The 19101-nt window shown below is 49.2% G+C and overlaps 1 pseudogene; it reads left to right on the top strand.

Annotated features, from left to right (window-relative positions):
* The first annotated feature begins 1226 nt into the window (after positions 1 to 1226).
* Positions 1227 to 1402, top strand: LOC144674173 (U2 spliceosomal RNA; annotated as a pseudogene).
* Positions 1403 to 19101: the final 17699 nt, after the last annotated feature.

Raw genomic sequence — 19101 nt, 5'->3', positions numbered from 1 at the left:
AGGTGTGAGGTACTCTCGCTGTTGCTGTACGTGGCGCAGGTCTGGCCCATTCCAGACTCCTGCGCGACGGCGATCACTCGAGCCATCTTCCGCTTTATCTGGAGGTCGAAAATGGATCGTGTCCGCAGGGACGCGATGTACAAGCCTCTAGATAAAGGGGGAAAAAACGTGCCCAACATCGCCCTCATACTGATGGCCACCTTTGTGTGCGGCTGCATCAAGCGGTGCGTAGACCCTCAGTACGCAAACACCAAGTGTCACTACGTGCTGAGGTTCTACCTGTCCCCGGTGTTGCGAAGGATGGGTCTGGCCACGCTGCCGCGGAACGCTCCAAGTAGTTGGACCGTGCCGTACCACCTGTCCCTGGTGGAAAAATTGATGCAGAAAAACACCTTTGACCACAAGTCCATCAGGCAGTGGTCAGCACGTAACGTCCTAGAGGCCCTGAGGGATAAGGAGAGGGTGGACCCTGTGGGATGGTTCCCCGAGCAGACTGTCAAAGTCATTTGGCAGAATGCCTCATCGCCAGAACTTTCCAACAAGCGCCAAGACGTAGCTTGGCTGGTGGTGAGAAAGGCCCTCCCCGTCAGATCCTTCCTACACGCCAGGAAGCTCACCCCCTCTGCACGTTGCCCTCGAGGTGGCTGTGGTGGGGAAGAGACCGTTGTCCACCTCCTTGTGGATTGTGCCTTTGCAAAGAAAGTCTGGAGAGAGATGCAGTGGTTGCTGTCGAGGTTCATCCCGAGCAGTTCTGTGACACAGGACTCTGTGCTCTACGGGCTGTTCCCAGGGACACACACCGAGACAAACATCGACTGCAGCTGGAGGATCATCAACTCGGTGAAAGAGGCGCTTTGGTCTGCCCGAAACTTGTTGGTCTTCCAGCACAAAGAGTTGTCCCCGACCGATTGTTGCGGACTGGCACAATCCAAAGTCCAGGACTACGTGCTGAGGGACGCACTAAAGCTTGGGGCAGCTGCCGCAAAGGCGCAATGGGGAAGGGTCGCTGTCTAAGACCTTTCTACCACAGCGCACCGAGAGACTGGGAACTGTTTAGAGCCCCTCGGGCTGTACAGATCAAAATGAAAGGCTGTAAATGACTGTAATATTGTTTGTACTGATGCACCTGGTGATACATTTTGTAAAAGTTTAACCTGGATTGTACCCTTGTAATGTTGTTTTTGAAATGGTTTGGAATGTGATTGAAGATATTTTATGAATAAAGTATATTTTTACAAAAAAAAAATAATCTGTTCTTATCAGTTTAATATCTGATACGTCCTTTATCTGGGGACCATATATTAAATTGATTTTTGGAGCAGAGAGATGGAATAGGGGCTTGCTCCGTCCACTCCACGCATCGACCCGGTATTGCAGTATCTCTGGGAACGGTGCACCCTCCCCTTTCCAGGGGATTTTCAATGCTAAAAATAGTTTTCTTACAAACATCTGCTTTCTTTACTTTTCAACATGTACATGTTCCAAAACCCAACTTTCTTTCTTTCTCTCTCTCTCTCTCTCACTCACTCACTCACCCGCAGCAGCTACACACAAAAAACATGCACGCTCACCCAACACTCACAGACAGCACTCTCATCTCACAAACACTCTACCTCACTCATATAAAAACATCTTTCACTTGCAAATACACCTCTCAAACACTCTCTCAGCTGCACCTTTCGCCTCACAACATTTTAAACCAGCTCTCTGCTGCCGCTGCCGCTGCTGCTGATACAGCAACAATCAAAACTCACACCTCAAACCTCACACACTTTACACAGCTACTCCGAAACCTCTACATCCACATTCACACAATCCTTACATTGCACAAGGAGCCCATTCCCCCCGTCGTGCCTGCACCAGTTCTCCCAATGAACATTCCACCTCGTGCCTTTCTCCTGCCTTCTCCACGTAACCCGGCACATGCTTTCTTTTCAAATAATCATCTCATTCCCTCTTCAATTGAACCTGCCTCCGCCGCGCTATCAGGCGGTGCATTCCAGACCCTGGCCACTCGCTGCTCCTGTCACTTTTGCTTCTTTTGCCAGTTACTTTAAACCTGTGCCCTCTCCTTCTCGATCCTTTCCCCGGTGCAAACAGTTTCTCCCTATCTACTCTCTCCCGACCCCTCATGATTTTCAATACCTCTATCAAGTCTCCTCTCGGACTTCTTTTCCCCAAGGAATACATTCCCAGCTTCCCCAATCTTACTTCATAACTCAACTTCCTCGCCCCTGGAACCAAACTCGTAAACCTCTTCTGCACTCTCTCCAATGCCTTCACTACCTTCCTAAAATGCAAGTCAAATTGCAATCCGTCAGAGTCGGCATGGCTTTACGAAGAGTGAATCGTGTTTGACTAATTTGCTGGAGTTCTTTGAAGATGTGACAAGCAAAGTGGATAATGGGGATCCTGTAGATGTAGCATGTCTGGACTTCCAGAAGGCATTTGATAAGGTGCCGCACAAAAGATTAATACACAAGATAAGATCACACGCAGCTAAGGGTAATATATTAGCTTGGCTAGAGGATTGGCTAACCAACAGAAAGCAGAGAGTCAGGATTAATGGGTCTTTTGTGGATGGCAAGCTGTAACTAGTGGGGTGCCACAGGGTTCGGTCCTTTGGCCCCAACTATTTACTTGGATTCAGGGGTAGAAGGTACTATAGCTAACTTTGCAGATGACACCAAAATAGGTGGGAAAGTAAGTTGCAATGAAGAAATAAGAAATTTACAAATGGATTTGGACAGGTTAGGTGAATGGGGCAAAATTTGGCAGATGGAGTTTAACGTGGATAAGTGTGAGGTTATCCATTTTGGTCAGAAGAATAAAAAGGTGACTTATTATTTAAATGGAGAGAAACTTCAGAAATGCTTCAGCACAGAGGGATCTGGGTGTCCTCGCGCATGAATCGCTGTAAGCTAGTATGCAGGTACAGCAGGTAACAAGGAAGGCAAATGGAATCGCTTCTCGGCCTTTTGGCAAAGATCAAGTGTAGTCGTGAAGCAATGGCTATAACCAGTCGAGCCCCATATCATGGGGTACGTAACACCGTTCGGGTGACGGTGAAGGACAGCGAAGCTTTCTTTACTTTCCAACATGTACATGTTTCAAAACCCAATTGGATCCAACTGCTGTACACTAACAGCGCAGTCTCAATCAATGGCTGGGAATCAGATAGCTTTCCGATTAAATCTGGAGTCAGGCAGGGCTTCCCTCTCTCCCCTGTCCTGTTTGTGAGTTGCATAGAACCCTTTGCTGTGTCCATCAGGAAGGATCCGGGCATATGAGGAGTGACAATCCCAGGCAGTGGAGGCACTCAGGTCAACGCCTCCCTGTACATGGACGATGTCGCTGTCTTCTGCTCGGATCCGCTGTCGGTGCGCAGACTGATCCAGGTCTGCGACCAGTTCGATCTGGCCTCGGGAGCCAAAGTAAATCGTGGGAAGAGCGAGGCCATGTTCTTTGGGAACTGGGCTGACCGATCCTTTGTCCCCTTCACCGTCAGGGCTGTCGGCCTGAAGGTGCTGGGGATATGGTTCAGAGGGACCGAGGCATGTGTTAGAAACTTGAAAGAGCGAGTATCAATAGTGGAAAGAAAAGTGGGCATGTGGGAGCGACGCTCCCTCTCATTTGCGGGTAAGAACCTGGTCATCAGGTGTGAGGCACTCTCGCTGTTCCTGTACGTGGCGCACGTCTGGCCCATTCCAGACTCTTGCGCGATGGCGATCACCCGAGCCATCTTTAGCTTTATCTGGAGGTCGAAAATGGATCGTGTCCGCAGGAACGTGATGTACAAGCCTCTGGATAAAGGGGGAGAATACGTTCCCAACATGCCCTCAAACTGTGTGCGGCTGCATCACGCTGTGCGTAGACCCTTGGTACGCAAACACCAAGTGTAACTATGTGTTGAGGTTCTACTTGTCCTCAGTGTTGCGAAGGATGGGTCTGGCCACGCTGCCGCGGAACGCTCCAAGTAGTTGGACCGTGCCGTACCACCCGTCCCTGGTGGAAAAATGTATGCAGAGAAACACCTTTGACCACAAGTCCATCAGGCAGTGGTCGGCACATATCGTCTTAGAGGCCCTGCGGGAAAAAGAAAGGGAGAATCCTGTCGGATGGTTCCCCAGCAGACTGTGAAAGTCATTTGGCAAAATGCCTCATCGCCAGAACTTTCCAACAAGCACCAAGACGTAGCTTGGCTGGTGGTGAGAAACGCCCTCCCGGTCAGATCCTTCCTACACGCCAGGAGTCTCACCCCCTCTGCATGTTGCCCTCGAGGTGGCTGTGTTGGGCACGAGACCGTTGTTCACCTCCTTATGGATTGTGCCTTTGCAAAGAAGGTCTGGAGAGAGATGCAGTGGTTTCTGTCGAGGTTCATCCCGATCAGTTCTGTGACACAGGACTCTGTGCTCTGCTGGCTGTTCCCAGGGACACACACCGAGAGGAACATCAACTGCAGCTGGAGGATCATCAACTCGGTGAAAGAGGCGCTTTGGTCTGCCCGAAACTTGTTGGTCTTCCAGCGCAAAGAGTTGTCCCCGACTGAGTGTTGCAGACTGGCACATTCCAAAGTCCAGGACTATGTGCTGAGGGACGCACTAAAGCTTGGGGCAGCCGCCGCAAAGGCACAATGGGGAAGGGTCGCTGTCTAAGACCTTTTGTGCTACAGCGCACCGAGAGACTGGGAACTGTTTAGAGCCCCTCGGGCTGTACAGCTCAAAATGAAAGGCTGTAAATGATTGTAATATTGTTTGTACTGATGCACCTGGTGATACATTTTGTAAAAGTTTAACCTGGATTGTACCCTTGTAATGGTGTTTTTGAAATGGTTTGGAATGTGATTGAAGATATTTTATGAATAAAGTATATTTTTGCAAAAAAAATCTCTCTCCAGACCTTCTTTGCAAAGGCACAATCCACAAGGATGTGAACAACGATCTTGTCCCCACCACAGCCACCTCGAGGGCAACATGCAGAGGGGGTGAGACTCCAGGCGTGTTGCGGATTCCCTCCCCAAATCCCATTTTGGAGAGCACATCCACCATGTTTGTCCAGACTCTCCCATGTACTGTTATCAAAGCCCTTTGTAATGGTGGACAGGAAGGACTGGGACTCCGTACTGTCTGTGGGCATCACATCATACAATCCGACATAAAAGGATTTGCTGATCCTCAAAATGTCGGACTGCGATGACTTTACTGAGCTGTCTTCTCCCTTCAGGCTGCTGATCACAGAGCTCTCTCTGTGTACCTTTTGGAAGAAGAAACGTGAGCACGTCTCATCCTGCTCCACGGAGCGGACTCTGGACCGGAAGATCATCTAGAGAGGCCTCCGAGGCAAAGAGCGAGGCTTGCTGGCTCTTCACCTCTTGGAGTTCCTCCTTGATATCGACCCCCATCGACTGCAGCCGGAGCAGGTTTTTCTGGATAAAAGCAAAAAACTGCGGACGCTGGATATCCAAAACTAAAACAAAAAGACCGGAAAAACTCAGCAGTTCTGGCAGCATCTGCGGAGAGGGACACAGTTAACGTTTCAAGTCCGAATGACCCTTCAACAGAGAAGTTCTGTTGACGGGTCATTCGGACTCGAAACATTAACTGTGTCCCTCTCCGCAGATGCTGTCAGACCTGCTGTGTTTTTCCAGGTATTTTTGTTTTTGTTCAGGTTTTTCTGGAGACGGGAAACGTTCCCCCAGCCTCTCCCTCTCTCTCTTGCCTTCTGAATACCTTTGAGGGTGAAAACCTCTTCATGTTACTAACAAAAACACATGAACATATGAATTAGCAACAGGAGTCGGCCTCTCAGCCTTTCAAGCCCACTTCGCCACTCAATAAGCTCCCGGCTGATCTGATCGTAACCTCATTTCCACATTACCCCCTACCCTCGATAACCTTTCATCCACTTACTTCTCAATAATTAAAAATATGCAACGATTCTGCTTCCATCGCCTGTTGAGGAAGAGAATTCCAAAGTTTCACGACTCTCTGAGAGAAAAGAATTTCCCCTCACCTCTGTCTTAAACAGTGGCCCCAAATACAAGATTCTCCCACAAGAGGAAACATCCTCTCCACATCCACCCTCTCAAGGCCCCTCAGCTTCTTGTATGTTTTAATCAAGTCGCCTCTTACTCTTCTGAACTACAGCGGATACAGGCCTAGCCTGTCCAATCCTTCCTCATAAGGCAATCCGCCCAATCCAGGTACTAGCTGGGTAAACCGTATCTGAATGGCTTCCAACGCATTGACATTCTTCCTCAAATAAGGAGACCAATAGTGTACACAGTGCTCCAGATGGGGTCACACCAATGCCCTGAATAACTGAAGCATCAGCTCTCTACTTTTCTATTCAACAGTGAGGCCCGAGTGCGCAGGCGCAACTGTTGCTGACGCCTTTCCAGTCAGCGGAAGGAGTTACAGTATTTTCAGTGGTAGCAATAGAATCAACATCAGTGCTGCCTCTATTAAATAGCTCAAGGAACGCTGCTTATGGAAAACAAAGAAAAGATTGCTTTCTATTATTCTGCCTGGTGCGTTGGTTTATTTTAGATTTTACTTTTCTGATTGTGCAATTTAATTAACGGTAATTAATGTTCAGTTCAGGGATCTGTCACCTGCAACATTAAATGACATTTGATTTTGTGTTATTGGCCTGAGTTTGCTTCATTTGTTCTGCAGGTGCAGCGTAGGCCAATGTTTAATGATGCACCGAAATATCGCGAGAGTGCGCGTTGACGTTGGGACGCTCGGCTGATGTCAACATGTGTCATTTCAGGCTCGAGTGAATGGGACACGCGCCCGCCCGCCAAGCGAAAAATTCTGCCCATTGAGTTCAGTCTTTAGCCTGATTTGGGCAGTGAAAGAAGTTGTTTTGGACAATGGAGCCCCAAATACTGGAAAACCGTTCAAACAAAAGCACCATTCACTTGCAAATACACCTCTCCACCACACTCTCTCTCTCTCTCTCTCTCTCCCTCACTCCACTGCAGCTTTTACCTCACAACATTTTAAACCAGTTCTCTGCTGCCGCTGCTGATACCGCTCTTAAAAGTACAGCAAGCTCCCAGCTCAAAGCTCATAGACTTTACACAGCTGCTGACAAGCGTCTAAATTCACGATCACACAATTGTTACGGTGCATAAGCAGGCCAATCGGCCCATCGTGTCTGTACTGGCTCTCTGAATGAGCATCTCAATACCGAGTGTCATTCTCCTACCTTCTCCCAGTAACCCTACAGATTGTTTCTTTTCAACTAATTATCTAATTCCCTCTTGAATGCTTTGATTGAACCACACTCTCAGTCAGTGCGTTCTGGACCCTAGCCACTCTGTGTGAAAAAGCTTTCTCTCAAATCGTTTTTGCTTCTTCTGCCAGTTGCTTTAAATCAGAGCCCCTCGGGCTGTCCAGCTCACAATGCATTGAATGCATTGAATGCTAATTGTATTATAATTGTATTGAAGCACCTCAGAGAGCAACTTGATGGATGTTGATAACTCCAACCCCATTGTCTGACTGTCTGTAATGACCAGATTGAAATGATTGTAATATTCATTGATCGTATTGATGCACCTGGTGATCCATGTGTAAAAGTTGAATCTGACTGTACTTTTTGTGATGGTGAATTTGAAATATTTTGGAATGTTCTTCCAGATATTTTATGAATAAAGCATATTTTTCACAAAAAACGTTTCAGTTCTTCAAAAGAATCCCACCTCAGCAGCACCCCTCCCCTAGCCATGAGGTGGAACCTGGTGGGGGATGGGGGCAACAGCTAAAGCGAGACAAGACCTGTTGGAGTGGATGGCTCCCTTACATGTGCAAATCAGGACCCAGACGCTTCATGTGGGGCCGACAGTAAACTATTAAAAAAAGCTTTACTGCCGGACATTCGGAAAACAATCTCAAAATTACAGAAGCTGCAACATGACACAGCTCAGCCCAATTGAGGCCGTGCAATACAATGAGACAAATTATCAACTTTTGCCGTCACACCATTATTTCCTTCACAATCACTTGAGATTCCATTTTTACAATGTTTATCCGTCCTTCTCCAAGGTTATTTTCTACAACATTTTAGGAATTTTTCAACCTCAACCTGCATTTGAATGCAAGGCAAACTTGGGAACAAAATCACTTGTGAGCACAGAACAATATCTGCCAGGTTGCACCAATTTCCTCTCACTTTACTTTTAATCATCTCCCCATCATTTCATGAAGCCCCTGTGCGACAGGCAAGGTGAGTGGGAAGGGGCAGCAGAAAAGAACAACCGTGCAGATTGAGCAACTTGCAGAAAGGAAAAGGCTTGTTCTAGGAAAGTGAAAATTATCTGCGCTGTAAATACATCTTGCACAACATTTTGAACTTGATCTTCAAACTAGCATGCTTACCTGAGTGTCTTTGCTGCTCAATTCTCCCAGATCTCAGCTTTCCTCTTTTCAATTGAATTTGTCTTGGTCTCTTGTGCTTAGCACAGTTTTCAGGTTCCTCCTGGCAATGCACTGGGCTGGTCAATTCTTGTGAGTGCTCCGTGATAGATCAACACTCGGTATTTCTGTCCTCAGCAGTGGCTGCTAACCTTTGATTGTTTCAATCAAGGCTTGTATCAGTAACATCCATGCGGAAATTAAAATGCCGCTACTCTCTTCGCTCACTGCTCCTAGTCTGGTCTTTTCCTCACACTGAATTTGAATAAACATTCCAGGCTGCTGAATCGATCAGATATCAGGGAGAGAGAGAAGCCCAACACCTTGACTCCTCCCCTCAGCCCAGTAAACAACAGTCACTGTACTTGATTTGCTGTTGATCTCTAAGCTTGTGAAAAAGTACATTTTGTTTCATAAAATGTGTAAAGCTACATTCCAGAACAGTTCAAATTTAACACATCAGTTTCATTCCATACAGGGTGCCTCACTACACTTAGAGTTACAGGTTACATTACAGCATTCATTTCATGTTAAACATACAGCCCGAGGGGTTTTACACAGCTTCCAGCAAGACTTGGCTTGGCCGGTGGTGAGAAAGGCTCTTCCAGTCTTTTTTCATTCATTTACACAGGACGTGGGTATCACTGGCTAGACCAGCATTTATTGCCCATCCCTAATTGCCCTTGAGAAGGTGGTGCTGAGCTGCCTTCTTGAACCGCTGCAGTCCATGTGCTGTGGATACACCCACATTGTGTTAGGGAGCGCTTCCAGGATTTGGATCCAGCGACAGTGAAGGAACGGTGACATATTTCCAAGCCAGGATGGTGAGTGAATTGGAGGGGAATCTGTAGGTGGGGGTGTTCCCATGTGTCCGTTGTCCTTGTCCTTCAGATGGTAGTGGTCGTGGGTTTGCAAGGTGCTGCCTAAGAAACTTTGGGGAGTTCCTGCTGTGCATCTAGCAGAAGGTACACACTGGTGCCGCTGTGCGTTGGTGGTGTTGGGAGTGAATGTTTGTGGATGGGGTGCCAATTAAGCGGTCTGCTTTGTCCTGGATGGTGTCAAACTTCTGGAGTGTTGTTGGAGCAGCACTCACCCAGGCAATTGGAGAGTATTCCATCACACTCCTGACTTATGCCTTGTAGGTAGTGGACAGACTTTGGGGAGTCAGAAGGTGAGTTACTCGGCGCAGGATTTCTGGCCTCTGACCTGCTCTTGCAGCCACAGTATTGAGATGGTAGTCCAGTTCATTTTCTGGTCAATGGTAACCCCCAGCACATTGATAGTGGGTGATTCAGCGATGGCAATGCCATTGAATGTCAAGGGGTGATGGTTAGATTCTCTCTTGTTGGAGGTGGTAATTTCTTGGCACTTATGTGGCGTAAATGTTACTAGCCACTTGTCAGCCCAAGCCTGGATATTGTCCAGGTCTTGCTGCATTTGGACATGGGCTGCTTCAGTAACTGAGGAGACACGAACGGTCCTGAACATTGTGAAATCATCAGCGAACGTCCCCGCTTCTGACCTTTTGATGGACGGAAGGTCATTGATGAAGCAGCTGAAGATGGTTGAGCTGAGGATACTACCCTGAGGAACTCCTGCACTGTTGTCCTGGAACTGAGATGATTGACCTCCAACAACCACAACCATCTTCCCTAGTGCTGGGTATGACTCCAACCAGCGGAGAGCTTCCCCCCCATTTCCCATCGTCTCCAGATTTGATCGGGCTCCTTGATTCCACACTCGGTCAAATGCTGTCTTGATATCAAGGTCAGTCACTCTCACGTCACCTCAGGAGTTCAGCTTTTTTGTCCATGCTCGAACCAAGGCTGTAATGAGGCCAGGAGCTGAGTGACCCTGGCCAAACCCAAACCTGTCAGTGAGCAGGTTATTGCTAAGCAATGGCCGCTTGATTGCGCAGTTGATGACCCCCTTCCATGACTTTACTGATGAACGAGAGTAGAGTGATGGGGCGGTAACTGGCTGGGTTGCGTTTGCCCTGATTTGTCTGTACAAGACATACCTGGGCAATTTTCCACATTGACGGGTAGATGCCAGTGTGGTAGCTGTACTAGAACAGCTTGGCTAGGGGCACGGCATGTTCCGGAGCACAAGTTTCAGTACCATTACCGCAATATTGTCAGGGCCCATAGCCTTTGCAGTATCCAGTGTCTTCAGCCATTTCTTGATATCAAGTGGAGTGAATCGCTTTGGCTGAAAACTGGCATCTGTGATGCTGAGGACCTCAGAAGGAGGTCGAGATGGATCATCCACTCGGCATTTCTGGCTGAAGATTATTGCAAGTGCTTCAGCCTTATCTTTTACACTGATGTGCTCCGCTCCACACTTGGTCAAATGCTGTCTTGATATCAAGGTCAGTCACTTGACTCTGTCTGTCATTTGCTGCTTATGCTGTTTGGCTCGCAAGTCGTCCTGTGATGTAGCTTCACCAGGTTGATACCTCATTTTTAGGTATGCCTGGAGCTGCTCCTGACATGCCCCCCTGCACTCTTCAATGAACCTGGGTTGAACCCCTGGCTTGATGGTAATGGCAGAGCAGGGAACTTGCCGGTTTATGAGGTTAGAGATTGTTTCGGGTACAATTCTACTGCTGCTGATGGCCCACAGAGCCTCATGGATGCAGTCTTGAGTTGCTAGGTCTGTTTGAAATCCATCCCATTTAGCACAGTGGTAGTGCTACACAACACAATAGAGGGTATCCTCAATGTGAAGATGGGACTTTGTCTCAACAAGGACCGTGTGGTGCTCACTCCTACTGATACTGTCATGGACAGATGCTTCTGCAGCAGGTAGGTTGGTGAGGATGAGGTCAAGTATGCTTTCCCCTCTTGTTGGTTCCCTCACCACCTGCCACAGACCCAGTCTAGCAGCTATGTCCTTTAGGACTCGGCCAGCTCGGTCAGTAGTGGTGCTACCGAGCCACTCTTGGCGAAATGGACATTGCCGTCTCCTACCCAGAGTACATTCTGCACCCTTGCCACCCTCAGTGCTTCTTCCAAGTGGTGCTGAACATTGGTGAACACTGATTCTTCAGCTGAGAGGGGTGGTAGGTGCTAATCAGCAGGAGGTTTCCTTGTCCATGTTTGACCTGATGCCATAAGACTTCAGAGTCCAGAGTCAATGTTGAGAACTCCCAGACCAACTCCATCCTGACTGTATACCACTGTGCTACTGCCTCTACTGGGTATAATCCTGCCAGTGGGACAGGACATAACCAGGGATGGTGATGCTGGTGTCTGGGACATTACCTGTAAGCTATGATTCAGAGTATGACCATGTCAGATTGTTGCTTGACTCGTCTGTGAGGCAGCTATCCCAATCTTGGCACCAGCCCCCGCAGGTTACTAAGGGGAACTTTGCCAGGTCGACAGCGCTGAGATTGCCATTGTCATTTCCGGTGTCTAGGTCCATGCCGGGTGGTCAGTCCCGCTTCATTCTGTTTTGACATTTTAGCGGTTTGATACAATGAGTGTCTTGCTGGGCCATTTCAGAGGGTATTTAAGAGTCACATTGCTGTGGATCTGGCGTGACATGTAGGCCAGAGCACTAAGGAGAGCGGGTTTCATTCCCTGAAGGACATTAGTGAACCAGGTGGGTTTTTACAACAATCAACAATGGTTTCATGGTCATCATTAGAATTATAATTCCAGATTTTTATTGAATTCAAATTCCACCATTTACCGTGATGGGATTTGATCCCGGCTCCCCAGAGCACTATGCTGAGTCGCTGGATAACTAGTCCAGTGACAATACCGCTTTGTCACAACCTCCCCCAAGTCACATCCTTCCCAAACGCCTGCATTCTCACCCCCTCTGCACGTTGCCCTCGAGGTGGCTGTGGTGGGGAAGAGACCGTTGTTCACCTCCTTGTGGATTGTGCCTTTGCAAAGAAGGTCTGGAGAGAGATGCAGTGGTTTCTGTCGAGGTTCATGCCGAGCAGTTCTGTGACACAGGACTCTGTGCTCTACGGGCTGTTCCCAGGGACACACACTGAGACAAACATCAACTGCAGCTGGAGGATCATCAACTCGGTGAAGGATGCTCTTTGGCCTGAAACCTATTGGTCTTCCAGTGCAAAGAGTTGTCCCCGACGGATTGTTGCAGACTGGCACATTCCAAGGTCTAGGAATATGTGCTGAGGGACGCACTAAAGCTCAGGGCAGGGGCTGCAAAGGACTCGTTCATGTCACAGTTGCTGGAGCAACATTCTCAGAAGCTGTGTGAAGATTTATGGAGTGTGCGCAGTGCATGGTCATCATCATCTTCCTGCAATTGAGTGACTATTAGGGCCTCCCCTGCGTCTCCATGACAGAAGCATTCTCACATTCTGCCATAAGCCAGACGGGAGCCAAACGTTCACAAATGTGATGTGAGGGACTATGGTGTCTCCTCACTGCATGTCATCATCATCCTCCACAAATCTAGCAACTATGAGGGCCTCCCGAGCGTGCCTGCCTCGTCTAGCCTGTGCGAGGTCCTCATCCCCGTCATCGCCGCCTCCGAGGACCTCCTCAGCCTCATCCCCTTCGGCGTCCTCCTCATCGGAGGAGGTCTGCAGCTCCTCCAGCTCCTCCTCAGCCAGCTCGTCTCCCTGTTGGAGCGCCAGGTTGTAAAGGGCACAGCAAACGATGACCCTCAGCCACCAGTCACCTCAACGGCAAGGCTGCACTTGCCCCCCACTCCCCCTCACCCACAAAAGTCGCCTCCGAGGCAGGGCAGCACATACCCCCGACCCCGCCTGTGCCCCTGAAGCCTGGAAAGCAACAGGCAACCCCAGTGAGCTGTTCACTCACCTCCAGTTTACCCAAAGTGCAGCCGCCAAGTGCACGTCACCTCTGTGCTGTTGTGAAACACGTCAGCGTGCTTTCCCGCTGACGTGGACGGATGATCCAGCGGGGGTGCAAGAGCCTGGCGGGATGGCCTGATAATGATATGCTGGTGTATTACAATGAGGTTCCCGATGACCGATGGTGGGAAACGCGGCCTGTCGTTGGCGGGCTGAGCGGACAATCACAACCTGCCTTCCCACCATCGTGAAACCGATCGCGCCACCTATCATGCCCACCACCAGCGGGCACGGAAAATTCAGGGACAAATGCGGGTTAATTAAGAAGAGCCAGCATGGATTTCTTAAGGGAAAATGGCGTTTCCCTAACTTGCTGAAATTTTCTGAAGAGGTAACAGAGAGGGTTGGTGAAGGTGATGCTGTTGATGTGGTGTACATGGACTTCCAAAAGGCATTTGATACAGTGCCACACAGACTTGTGAGAAAAGTTATATCTCATGGAATAAAACAGACAGTAGCAATGTGGATAGAAAATTGACTGAGTGACAAGAAACAGAGAGTAATAGTTAATGGATGATTTTAGGGCTGGAGGCGGGTTTGTAGTGGAGTTCCCCAGGGGTCAGTATTGGACCCTTGCTTTTCCTGATATATATGAATGGTTTAGACCTTAGAGTAGAGGAAAATTTTTCAAAATTTGCAGACGATACAAAACTTGGAAGCAACTGTGAACCGTGAAGAGGGCAGTGGAGAACTTGAAAAGGACACAGACTAGTTGGTCGAATGGGCGGATATGTGGCAGATGAAGTTCAGTGTGGAGAAATATGAGCTGATGCATTTTGGTAGGAAGAACATAGAGAGACAGCACAAAATAAAGGGGGCGTCGACACAGATGGACCTGGGTGTGTATTTGCATAAGTCATTAAAGGTGGCAGGACAAGTTGAGAGAGCAGTTAACACAGCATTCAGTATCCTAGGCTTTATTAATAGGGGCTTGTATAAGACACGAGTTAGACCACAGCTGGAGTACTGCGTACAGTTCTGGGCGCCACATTTTAGGGAGGATGTGAAGGCATTGGAGAGAGTGCCGAAGAGGGATGTGGAAGATCAGTTACGGAGTAAGATTGGAGACGTTGAGACTGTTTTCCTGAGAGAAAAGAAGGCTGAGAAGAGAGTTGATAGAGGTATTGAAAGTCATGAGAGGTCTGGAGAGAGTAGATAGGGAGAAATTGTCCCCACTTGTGAAATGATCGAAAATGAGGGGATACAGATTTAAAGCAACGGGTCAAAGAAGCAGAAGTGACATAAGAGAAACCGATTTCACACCGTGAGTGGCTAGGGTCCGGAATGCACTGACTGAGAGTGTGGTTCAATCAAAGCATTCAAGAGGGAATTAGATAATTAGTTGAAAAGAAACAATCTGTAGGGTTATTGGGTGAGGGCAGGAGAATGGCACTGGATATTGAGATGCTCATTCAGAGAGCCAGTACAGACACGATGGGCCGATTGGCCTGCTTACGCACCGTAACCATTGTGTGATCGTGAATTTAGACGCTTGTCAGCAGCTGTGTAAAGTCTATGAGCTTTGAGCTGGGAGCTTGCTGTACTTTTAAGAGCGGTATCAGCAGCGGCAGCAGAGAACTGGTTTAAAATGTTGTGAGGTAAAAGCTGCAGTGGAGTGAGAGAGAGAGAGAGAGAGTGGTGGAGAGGTGTATTTGCAAGTGAATGGTGCTTTTGTATGAACGGTTTTCCAGGATTTGGGGCTCCATTGTCCAAAACAACTTCTTTCACTGCCCAAAATAGGCTAAAGACTGAACTCAATGGGCAGAATTTTTGGCTTGGTGGGCGGGCGCGTGTCCGATTCGCTCGAGCCTGAAATGAAACATGTTGACATCAGCCGAGCGTCCCAACGTCAACGCGCACTCTCGCGATATTTCGGTGCATCATTAAATATTGGCCTACGCTGCACCTGCAGAACAAATGAAGCAAACTCAGGCCAATAACACAAAATCAAATGTCATTTAATGTTGCAGGTGACAGATTCCTGAACTGAACATTAACCGGTGTTGTTTGTCACACCATTAAAAAACTCAAAGCAAAATGGGGGAACAAAACATCACCCGTGACAAGACCATCTTGTGCTTAAGGTGCTTTAAATTTACATTTGTGGGTGCTATGTCTAGGTGCTGCCCCCTCGCTGGCACTGGCATTGGAGGCAGCCTGCTGACTCTGCTGCCTTGTTGGCCTGGGTGACCTTGGCGGTCGTCCTCTGGCCAGTGGAGCCTGTGCTGTCCCCACCTGGGAGGGAGCGGCCAGTGCCATGGCTGCCATCTCCCCAGTCGCCGCAGCCTCATCAGATGCCACGGTCACTGGCAGAGGGGCAGAGGGGCTGCTGCCATCATCCGTAGGGCCCTGAGAGGAGCCCGCAGAGACAACAGGCAGCTCGTGCGCCAACGTGAGGTCACTCAGGACCTCCCTGCTCACCATTGATGGACGGGCACCTAGCTGGTATACTGGGTACCCCATCCATCTCACACACGGACACTGACCACCTGAGGTCATTGCCGGTGTGAGCGCTTGCAGGTCCGAGTGTATCCCCAGGGACCCCTGATCCTGTCCCTGGGGCAGCCTCTCCCTGACAGTCACCACTCTCTCCTTGGCTGAGGCAGTGCGCTCAGTGGTCATGCTCCGCATGGACTCCTCCATAATGGAGACCATGGCGCACATACCCTCATAGATCTCCGCTAGATCCTCCCGCACACCCCGCTGGACGTCCAGCATCTGCTTCCTAATGGACGACTCCAGAGGCTCATCATCAGCCTTCGACTGAGCATCGTCCTGGTCTCCAGCAGTCCTCCGACTGCCAGCACCCTGGGCACTCTCTGCCTCTGCCTGCACCTCAAACGAGTGTGAAGTGCCCTCACCAATGTGCACTGAGATACTGGACGGCCATCTAATGCTGGTATCTGCGCTGGTGCCTGCTTGACAGAGCGGGTGTGAGGCAGGTGCGTGGGGAACATGGTGATCTTCCGGGGTCAGGGGTGGCCCTTCAGGGTCCTGAGTGCGAGCGCCTGCTGCTGAACCCAAAAGGGAGAAGATGAACATGTCGTTAGTGAAAGTCATCAGACTCTCACTGTACATGCCAGGCACCCTGGTGAGACAACGGAGATCTGCTTCATGGTGCCCTCGTCTTTTGATTGTCAATGGGGACTCCAGGTTCGAGGCGCACATCAATGAAGAGGCTACACTAGAATGGTTGCACAAGCTGAAGTTCTCACCTCAGTGCGCTGCACTCTGACCTTCGTCTGATACCCCAACCTCACCATGGCTGGTTGACCGAGGTACTTGCTGCCCCTCGAGTTCCAAGGCCTTCTGCTTATAGTGAGTGAGGATGAGGAGGTGTGGGGTTCCCCGCCAGTCTGTGACCTCTCAATATTGTTATGGGATGTCTTCTCCTGAAAGTATAGAGGAGCAGTGAGTCCACTCTCTACCTGCAGCGCCATTGCAGCCAGTCCAACCCCAGCTGAGGACCATCTCGCAGGGCACATCCGATTCGTGGCACTCGACCCGCAAGGCACTCAGTCCATGCAGCCAGGGCTCACCCCCTTGGCGAACTTCGGCATCATTGGCAGCTGCCACTGACTGTAACACCCCTGAGGTCCATGAGGGATGGCCAGCCCCTAACTGTTCTCCACACTGACCCATGCCAACATGCTACTCATGGGCACTCATCCTTCCTAAGAATGGGTTTGGGTGCATGCCCAGTGCTCTTATTACCATTGCCACTCATTCCTTCCAGTTTCTAACACATGCCCCGGACCCTCCGAACCATATCCCCAGCACCTTCAGGCCGTCAGCCCTGACGGTGAAGGGGACAAAGGATCGGTCAGCCCAGTTCCCAAAGAACATGGCCTCGCTCTTCCCACGATCTACCTTGGCTCCCGAGGCTAGTTCAAACTGGTCGCAGATGTGGATCAGTCTGCGCACCGACAGCGGATCCGAGCAGAAGACGGCGACGTCGTCCATGTACAGGGAGGCTTTGACTTGAGTGCCTCCACTGCCTGGGATCGTCACTCCTCTTATGCCCGGATCCTTCCTGATGGACTCGGCAAAGGGTTCTATGCAACACACGAAAAGGACAGGCGAGAGAGGACAGCCCTGCCTGACTCCAGATTTCATCGGAAAGCTATCTGTTTCCCACCCATTGATTGAGACTGCGCTACTGATGTTAGTGTAGAGCAGTTGGATCCAGTTGCGAATTTCGTCCCCAAACCCCATTTTGGAGAGCACATCCACCATGTAGGTGTGCGATATTCTGTCAAAGGCCTTCTCCTGATCCAAGCTGATGAGGCAGGTATCCACACCCCTGTCCTGTACATAGGCAATCGTATCCCTGAGCAGCGCCAGGCTGTCAAAGATCTTCCTGCCCGGCACAGTGCAGGTCTGGTCAGGGTGGATCACCAATTCCAGAGCGGATTTGACCCGATTGACGATGACCTTGGACAGAATCTTATAGTCCACATTCAACAGTGAAATGGGTCACCAATTTCTAATTTCCTCCCTTTCCTCCCTTCCCCCCTTGTGCTTGTAGATGAGGGTGATGATGCCTTTCCTCATGGATTCTGACATACTACCGGCCAGGAGCATACTCTCGTACACTCCTAGCAGGTCTGGGCCGATCAAGTCCCACAGAGCCCAATACAACTCCGCCAGCAAGCCGTCGCTTCCAGGAGTTTTACTCTTCTCGAAGGACTCAAGGGCCTTAGTCCCTGGAACAGAAGATGATCTTGGAGGCCTCCGAGGCAAAGAGCGAGGCTTGCTGGCTCTTCACCTCTTGGAGTTCCTCCTTGACATCGACCCCCATCGACTGCAGCCAGAGCAGATTCTGCATGTTTTTCTGGAGTCGGGACATTTCCCTCTGTTCCTTTCTAGATTTCTGGGTGCCTTTGAGGATGAAAAACCTCTTGATGCTTACCTTGATCACTTTGGAGAGAGAAACTGAGTGAACTTTTCAGGTGAATGACCTTTCATCACAACCTGAAACGTTAACTCTGTTACTCCACACAGAGGCTGAAAACCTGCTGTGTATTTCCATCATTTTCTGTGTGTATTATCACAGAGATATTCTGTTTCTGCTCATTACTGAATATTCCAAACACTTTACTCCATGAAGCACTTTTGAAGTGTTGAAATGTGTTTTGCTGTTGTAAGTGTGGCAGTTATTTTGTACCCAGCAAGGACCCATATACAACAACGGGATAATGACAAATAACCTCTTTTAACTGATGTTGGTTGAAGAATAAATGTTCAGCAGGAAACCAGGGAGAATTCCCCAGCTTGAATCGTACCTGGGATCTTTTTCAGCTACTTGTTAAAGCCTTGATTTCCGATCTCCTCCAACAGGACTGTCAGCTTGGATTAAGTGCACAAATCTCTGGAGTGAGATTTGAACCCACAACCTTCTGCTTGAGAGGCTACAGAGTCAGCAAGTGAAGCACAGGAGAAAATGGAGCTGGATCGTGAGTTTGGAGCTATACTGATGTAAGTGAAGATACTTTTAGTCAGCTGAATGGAGTGTCTCTTTAAATCTCTGCGTAGCTCTTTTCACAGACATTCTGTAAACAGCTTTTGGCTGGGTGGGTGGGGGAGGGGGGGAAGCTGTGTTGTTTTTTGCAACTGTCCCTAACCTGTTTGACCAGAATTTTCTATTTTAAATTCAGACTTTAGCGACATGTCCTCTTTGTTTTCAGTTGTCTCACTGCCCCCCTCACATCAGTGTCTTAGCTTTTCACATTGACATTTTTTTTGCTGATGTCTTGAAATTCTTTAATGTTTCTTTCCATTCCCTGGTGTAAATATCATCTCAGTCGTCTGCAC

Source organism: Cetorhinus maximus, unplaced genomic scaffold (genome assembly GCF_964194155.1).
Source record: "Cetorhinus maximus unplaced genomic scaffold, sCetMax3.hap1.1 HAP1_SCAFFOLD_578, whole genome shotgun sequence".
Taxonomy (NCBI): Eukaryota; Metazoa; Chordata; class Chondrichthyes; order Lamniformes; family Cetorhinidae; genus Cetorhinus; species Cetorhinus maximus.
This window is presented reverse-complemented; position numbering and strand designations above follow the sequence as displayed.